Source organism: Emydura macquarii, unplaced genomic scaffold (genome assembly GCF_026122565.2).
Source record: "Emydura macquarii macquarii isolate MOO-44397 ecotype Brisbane River unplaced genomic scaffold, CSIRO-AGI_Emac_v2 contig_1043, whole genome shotgun sequence".
Lineage (NCBI taxonomy): Eukaryota > Metazoa > Chordata > Testudines > Chelidae > Emydura > Emydura macquarii.
The window spans coordinates 18,841,082-18,847,081 of record NW_027131180.1 but is presented as its reverse complement, the minus strand read 5'-3'; the positions used below and the strand labels follow the sequence as shown (position 1 = coordinate 18,847,081).

The 6,000-nt window shown below is 41.0% G+C and overlaps 1 protein-coding gene across 4 annotated transcripts in view; it reads left to right on the top strand.

Moving 5' to 3' along the window:
* The first annotated feature begins 322 nt into the window (after positions 1–322).
* The window catches only part of IGSF5 (immunoglobulin superfamily member 5), a 52,800-nt gene continuing 47,122 nt past the window's right edge, over positions 323–6,000 (top strand). For 2 of the 4 annotated variants that reach the window (XM_067545229.1, XM_067545227.1), the window contains exon 1: positions 323–432. The gene's annotated coding sequence lies outside the window, so the exon portion shown is untranslated. Of the gene's footprint in view, positions 433–456; positions 590–6,000 lie in introns of those variants that run through there. The other 2 variants (XM_067545230.1, XM_067545228.1) reach the window with 2 other exon arrangements.

Here is a 6,000-nt window from a genome sequence, read left to right as displayed (position 1 = left end):
TTTGAAAAATACACTTCAAGTTAAAGGCCAGTTTCTGCTCTGCTTTCTGCTGATATAAACACAATAAACCCCAATAAGTCCATGGAATAACTCTGGATTTGTTGCTAATCACAATAAGCGCTAGTGCTCACACTGGAATTATCTAATAGTTCAACCCTAGGCAATGAAGCTGAGCAATCCTTAGTTATGGCAATAGGTATCATCACCAATCTAACTGCTCAGGTCAGATTTATGTGATGTTTGTTCCTGGATTCACATCACAAGGCGTTGACTTAGTTCTACTTGTTAATCATTAATAAAGGGATATGCACATTGGTTGTGGAATCTAACCTTATCTTATCATGAATACATTGTCACTGCAAAGCACAGCCATGACACGCAGTGAACAAAAATTACACTGACATATTTTCTTTAAGGTCGTCCATCAGAAAGGTAAAGAGAAATCAACCCTTTTGAGAGTCATTCTGTGTGTGTGTGTGTGTGTGTGTGTGTGAGAGAGAGAGGAGTTATTTGCATCCAGGTGCCACTGAAAGTTGATTTTTATTCATGTGAGAATATCTGAGAATTTATCTAAGACTTTACAGAAAGGGTAAGAAAACTTCATTTGTGTTTATTTTTAAATGGATTAATGATCTTATAATGGATTTTTACAATCAAATAAAATAATTTAATCAGAATCAATCTAAATTGGAGTTAGTAGTCTTAAAAATATGTCCTAGGGTTAGAAATGGCATTTGAGAAAGGCTTTTGGTTTTTCTAACTGTGTTACCAGTTAACCGTTAAGTATTCTGGCACAAGGTAGGAATTGGGTATGAAATACAGCTTAAAAAAACTAAGTACACAAAATGCAAGTACCCGTGGGAACAGGGAGTATGATGGTATGTTGTTCTTATATTCACTTTTCAGCTTTAACTTAGGCTGGAGCTTGCAGCCAGCTCAGCTTGGGTGTGTTGTCGCGTCCATGTAAGTTAGTAACATCACTTAATGCACTACTGGAAGGTGCTCGGATTCTATAGGGATGAGTGCAGCACAAGAACCTTTATAGAACAGAACAGAATATACAGAGCCACACTGATTTCAATAAGGCTCTTGTGGGCACAGAGGTCCCATAGGGCTCAGGGCAGGATCAGAGCCTTAGCGTTCACTGTGCAACTCTCTTTACATGTCTTCAGTCTTTATTCACGGATCAATAAAGAAGCATCTAGCATACCAAAAGCTAACTTTGTTACACTCACTTGCGAGTATGAAGCTTGAGCTGAGCCTTAAATTCCATGTTTCTTTTCAGTTCGTACTCATTTATATGTGTCAGCCCTGATTCTCCATTATTCTTCATGAGCTGGAGTTGTTTACCTCAGTACATGGTGAGTGCAAAGTGGGTGTAAAATACTACCAGATTGCAATGGGTGCATTTTACATCCTGTCAGCACTGGTGTAAATGACTATATGACTATACATGAATGCAGGAGTCCAGATCCTGCTCCTATTTATTTAAAAGTATTCATTTTTTGTCACTGAGTTTAATAAGTGCAGGAGCTGGCCCAGGATCTGCAAGTACAAGAAATACATAAAGCAAAATTTTGTCTTAAGGACTATGCAATATTAAGTTCATATGAGTTGTATGAGTAGGTGGTTGATATTTTTCCAATTAATTGGCATTCCTTCTGAAAATGTTGTTTTGTCAAAATTGAGATGTTCTGTGGGAATGTATTAAATTCATCAAAATTTTTTTTAGGAAAAAAAAATGAAATGAAACATTTGAATAATGGCAAAACATTATGTTTCAACCTTATCAGAACTGACCATCTTGCACAGCTATAGACTGGGAACCGACGAGCTAGGCAGCAGTTCTGCAGAAAAGGACCTGGGGGTAACAGTGGATAAAAAGCTGGATATGAGTCAGCAGTGTGCCCTGGTTGTCAAGAAGGCTAATAGCATATTGGGCTGCATTAGGAGGAGCATTGCCAGCAGGTCATGGGAAGTGATTATTCCCCTCTATTCGGCATTGGTGAGGCTGCATTTAGAATATTGTGTCCAGTTTTGGGCCCCCCACTACAAAAAGGATGTGGACAAGTTGGAGAGAGTCCAGCGGAGGGCAACAATAATGATTAGGGGGCTGGAGCACAGGACTTATGAGGAGAGGCTGAGGGAACTGGGCTTGTTTAGTCTGCAAAAGAGAAGAATGAGGGGGGATTTGATAGCGGCCTTTAACTACCTGAAAGGGGGTTCCAGGGAGGATGGGGCGAGGCTGTTCTCGGTGGTGGCAGATGACAGAACAAGGAGCAACGATCTCAAGTTGCAGTTGGGGAGGTCTAGGTTGGACATTAGGAAAAAAATTTTCACTAGGAGGGTGGTGAAGCACTGGAATGGGTTACCTAGGAAGGTGGTGGAATCTCCATCTTTAGAGGTTTTAAAGCTGAGGCTTGACAAAGCCCTGGCTGGGATGATATAGCTGAGGTTAGTCCTGCTTTGAGCAGGGGGTTGGACTAGATGACCTCCTGAGGTCCCTTCCAACTCTAATACTCTATGATTCTATGATTTTTTTAGTTTCAAAATGATTTTTCATTTCATTATTTTATATTCTATTATAAATGGCAATATAATAGATAATGTTTGAAAAGTCAAAATTGGAACAAAACATTTTGATTTTATTGAAACAAAATATTTTGACTGACCCCCAAATTAATTTTTTTTTTTGAAAATTTAATTAAGCAGGAAATTGTAATGTTGGTTTTTATTCCAATTCAGAAGAAAAACAAAATTTGAAATCATGGAATTTGCTCTAGTTGCATAGGTACAACAGAAAGTGCAGGTTACTAATTTCAATTTTGCTGCCTGGGGTTTTAGCTCTATTTCTATTAATACTGAAGATAATTACATGCAAAAATTGCCAGATTTTGTGTGGTAAGAATAAATGCTGTAGATGGAAGACAGAAGATCCATTTTTATTAGGAATTGGAGCCTGTCTTTTTCAGCTGCATAATTCAGACTTTTCACCCCACAAAATGTGAGAGTAAGCATGTAGCTAAAGTAAACTGAAATGCTTTCAGAATATAGATATATACAAAAAAATCAAACATGTCTAAGACCATGACTCATTAACAAAAACAAACACTAGGCTTTAAATTACACATAAATGCACTGAAAAGCTCTTTTGTTTGTTTTTATTTCATCTGCCAGGACCTGATTTCACAGTTCTAGCTGTCTTGCAAGAGGTAACCACAGCACAAATACATTAGGGGAGGGAGCCACAAACATTCTGCACATTCCTTTAAAAGTTTTGGTCCTAGGAGGTGTTACAAATTCATCTGAGGCAAAAATTTGCCTTTTTCACATAGCTATAATCACAAAGTCCCGATTGGTAATTAATGCAGACCCTTTAAATACAGGCTCTTACTGTAACACAGCAAGGCACAGGATTTGTTCAAGAGAAATAAATTGGTCATGCCAGCTTTTTTTGCTTTTAAAAGAGAGGAAAAATAATACCCCATTTTTATAGAGAACCCAAAATGTCACTGCTGTGCTATTACTTTGAACAAGTTCCGGAGTAAGGGATTGGGTGCCACAAAGTAAGGGCTATTTAAACGCAACAAAACTTTGTTAAAGGGAGTAAAGGCTGTGGCCACAAAACAGTGTCCTCTGAGCCTCATCCAATTCCTAAATGTGAGTTTAATTCCCTAAAGTCATAAGAGTGTAAGCCATGACAGGCAATCAAGGTCCCTCCTACATATTCTTTATAATAGTGGTCCCCAATCTTTTTGGGTTGCACTCCCCTTACATGATCTGCACCCCCCTGGGAGCTGCAGCCAGAAGCAGAGCTGCGGCCAGGGCTGGGAGCCGGGACCACAGGTTGGGGTCAGGGCCAGGGCTGGAGTTGTGGCTGGGGCTATGGCTAGGAGCGGACCCCCGGCTGTGAATGGGGCTGAAGCTGAGGATGGGGCGGGGGATGGAGCAGCAGTGGAGCTGGGGCCAGAGCAGGGCTGGGTGGTGCTTCCTTCCTGCCCCTCATGGGAGCTGGCCTGGGCCTTGTTGCATCCCCCTGAATGTTCCTTGGTGGCATGCCCCACAGTTTGGGGACCACTGCCTTATAAGCGTGTTAGAGTTTGAGCGAGTGCGCTAAAAACAGTAGCGTAACCGTGGTAGCCTGGGCAACAGCAAGTAGTGGCAGGGGCTAGCTGCCTCAAGTACATGCTCATGGGGTCTGGGTGGGTTTAACCTGTGCCGCTGCAGCCAATTTACTATTTTTAGTAGGTTAACTTGATGAGAGCTAGCACAAGCCTGTCTCTGTGAGCTGAGACTCACAGCCCAGCTTCATGTGTAGATGTGACCTGGGAAATGCATTGCTAAGGTGGTATGTCTCACACAAGACAATCCATACAACCTTAACTCTGCCCTCTTTAGGATGCCAGAAGATGTTTACTTTTGGGAGTGTGGGTATTTGTCTGACCTGAGACAAGTGCAGAAAAGAAATATTAGGACCCTCCCCCCCCCCATGCACAGATAGCCTCTTTAATTGTGAGTGTACAAATGAAAACCAAGAGATGCAGCTCAATGTGGCCTGTGTCTCTGTCAGTCAGCAGCTAGTAGGCTCAGGATCAATGGCACCTCACAGAGGTACACTGAGAGTCTTGTTGGACTGTGTGAATAAGGACTCTGAGTTGTGTTGGGCCCAGAGAAAATGGCAATTTTTGGTTGGGGGAAGTAAGTAGTCTGATGTATTCCCGGTTCCTCTTGATTCCCTGCAGGGGCAGAGATAGGGTTGTGTAGCTATCTTGCGTGGCAAGTGTCACCTTATCTGCACTGTACAGATGCAAATATCACCTTATTATGCTACCGTCAGATCTGGGAAAATAAGAAATGTAGCAAATATTGTAACTGCAGGGAAACGTAACTGTTAATATATAATTGACAATTGAATGGGATTTGTGTGCAGTGTGATTGTGTGCAGTAATAAGAGAAGTAACAGCGGTTTTGAAAATCATGTGTTAACCATGATTCATTGTAGTTTGCTTGGTCCTTAATTCTCTGGAAACATAACCAATATGGGTTCATTATGAGTAGGCTTGGAAGCATCAGATTTTTATTTGGTAAAGGTAGCTAAACATCGATTTCACCGTACACACGCAAACGGAGGAAAAGTATTTTCCATCAGTAATAATCAAAATTTACTGACAGGCAAAGTAAGAAAATGCTGCTTGAGAACTTTTTCGAGTTTTGGTTTCTGGATATTTACTTTGTATAATTTGACATCTGATATTGACAATTTGTGTTCTAATGGTTATAAAGTTTTAACTTTTTGAATCTCAGTGTCTACTGTCATTACATAATTATTGTCTGGCCTCCCCATTGTGTTATCCCTCCATCATTTCCCACAACTCTGAAAATGTAAATAGATACAAATAAAAAATGCTTAAAAATAAACATTGATATTAGCCATCAAATTTACAAATCCTCCCCCACCCCCAACACAAATTCTGCCAAGCCTCGTTGTGAGGCAATAAAATGGGCTTGAAACCTGTGTGAATTCTAGCAGAGGACACTGAGGGGCACAAAGCCAATTTAAATGGGGTTGCAGAGGAGCGCTACTACCACAAAACCCACTATGCTGGGGGTCCCAGAGCCAGCCAGAACAGCTTTAAAAGTGTGTGGTGCTGGCCAGAGTGGAAGTGCAGTCAGGAAACCTGGGGTTGTACTGATTAAGCACATCCCATGGATGGCCTCAGGTATGAATCAAACCCCATCCAATTACTTTAGATGACAGTGATGTGAGTGAACTCTGAGTTCTTTAGTCTGCTAGAACACTACCACCAGCATGGACGATGTACTCCAAGTACACATTTGATTGCAGACAACCCAGAATTATTTCTCCCAGCTGCCTATGATCAATTTTCATTATGTAAAAGGTTCTACCTGACACCTTTAATCTTCTCACCATTTGTGTAGTAAAAAACACAAAGGGATAGGACCAATGTTTAAGTGCTAGAGCGTTATAAAACCAGCAGC